The sequence below is a fragment of the Penaeus vannamei genome, chromosome 4 (assembly GCF_042767895.1).
Source record: "Penaeus vannamei isolate JL-2024 chromosome 4, ASM4276789v1, whole genome shotgun sequence".
In the NCBI taxonomy this organism is placed as follows: domain Eukaryota; kingdom Metazoa; phylum Arthropoda; class Malacostraca; order Decapoda; family Penaeidae; genus Penaeus; species Penaeus vannamei.
The window spans coordinates 22,254,187-22,256,686 of record NC_091552.1 but is presented as its reverse complement, the minus strand read 5'-3'; positions in this window follow the sequence as shown (position 1 = coordinate 22,256,686).

Sequence of the window (2,500 nt, the reverse complement as noted above, 5' to 3'; positions counted from 1 at the left end):
CTACTACTAATAATAATAATAATAATAATAATAATAATAATAATAATAATAATGATAATAATAATAATAATAATAATAATAATAATAATAATAATAATAATAATAATAATAATAATAATAATAATAATGATGATAATGACTAATAATAATCATAATAATAATAATAATAATAATAATAATAATGATGATGATAATAATAATAATAATAATAATAATAATAATAATAATAATAATAATAATAATAATAATAATAATAATAATAATAATAATGATGATAATTGCAATAATAATGATGATAATGATGATAATAATATTGACAATGATTATGACAATAATGATAGTAGTAGTAATAACAATAATGTCAATAATGATGATAATGATAATAATGGTAATAGCAATAATTATTATCATTATTACTATTTTTATCATCATTATTACTATTATATCAATGAAAAAGAGTAAAGATACGAATAGAAGTGCTGATGATGGTAATAGTAACAATAACGATAACAATAACGATAACAGCAATAATGATAATGATGATAGTAATATAAATAACAATAAAGTAACAATGTAAATGATGATGATGATGATGATGATGATAACAATAAAAGTAATGATAAAATCAAAACGATAATAGTAATAACAATAGCAATGTTAGTAATAATAGCAAAAATAATGATGATAATTATGATCATAACAGAAATACTGATAAAGATAATAATACCAGCAGTGATAATAATAACTATAATAACAATTGATAATGGCAATAATGATGATAGTATTATTAATATTTATGATAACAAAAAATATGAGTAAAAGCTCTAAAAATAATAGCAAAAATAATAACAAAAGTAATAACAATAATAATGCCAGTAGTAATAATGATAAGGATGATAACTAAAATAATGTTAATAACAGTAACTTTAACAACAAGGATAATATTAATAATATTGATGAGGACAATGATAATAGTAATAAAAATGACAGTAACCATAGCAACAGTAACAACAACGAATATAATGATAATTGTAAAAATTATAATGATTATGATGATGATGATATTATTCATCATTGTTATTATGATAATGAGGATAATGATAAGAATAACAAACATAATGTTAATAATGATAATAACAGTAATAATAATAATAATAATAATAATAATAATAATAATAATAATAATAATGATAATAACAATGATGCTAATATTGATATCATGATACTATGATGATAATAATTACAATAATGTTAACACTAATAATGATAATAAAAATAATAATGATAATGATGATGATGGTAATAATGATGATAATAATAATAATAATAATAATAACAATAATAATAATAATAATAATAATAATAATAATAATAATAATAATAATGATAAAAATAATAGAAATAATGATGACGATAATAACGATAATGATTTTATAATAATGAAAATAAATAATAAATAACAACAACAATAACAATGAATTGATAATGATAATAATAGCTAGAACCACCCACAGAGCGCATACCTCCGCCATTATGGATAATAAAGGTCATGATAATAATAATAGTTACCCCTACAACCAATTGCTAGGGGTAACTCATTTGAAAAAATCCTGGAGAATTGAATGCATCTAAGTTTGACTAAGACACAACTCTGGAAAAAAAATTGAAAATGATCTGTTCCTAACCTTTTGGGTTATCCTTCCAACCAACGGACAGACAGACTTTTAAAACTAACTACCAAAAATATAACCTCATTGGCAGAGTTATTATAATATTGATGATATTTTTAAAGATAATTTGATATAATATTAATTATAGACAGTAAAGTGGAGATATTGATAATAGTAATGACAATAATAATAACAAGGATAATGATAACAATAATAATAATAATAATAATAGTAATAATAATGATGATAATGATAATAATAGTAATGACAATAATGATAATGAGAAATGATAGTAATAATATTGAGGATAAGAGTAATAATAATAATAACAGTAATAATGAAAATAATAACAACAATGGTAATGACAAAAATAGTAATAATAATATTGCTAATCAGAATAGCAATGATAATAGTAATGATAATAGTAATGATAGCTAGAAGCACTCAGAGTGAGCATACCTCCGCCAAGGCAATATGGTCACTGATGCAATAAAATATTCACACTTGAAAAAATACATTAAAATCACCTTTCTCAAGTACACTGTTGACATCCGTAAACATAATCTCCATGGCAGAGGTAATAAAAGTATTGATAATTATGATAGTTACCCCTGTTAATCGACGGTAGGGGTAACTAATATAATTGATTATATAATCATAAGGTAATATAAGGTAATCATTTTAAAAATTCTTGGATCCGGATCATGTTTCTGATCACCAGCGAAATTTAATGGCACCGAAGTTCGGCGAAGGCGCTCCTCTTATCCTGCGAACCAACGACCAAACAAACAAATAAACAAGCAACGCTACCAAAACATAATTATTACATG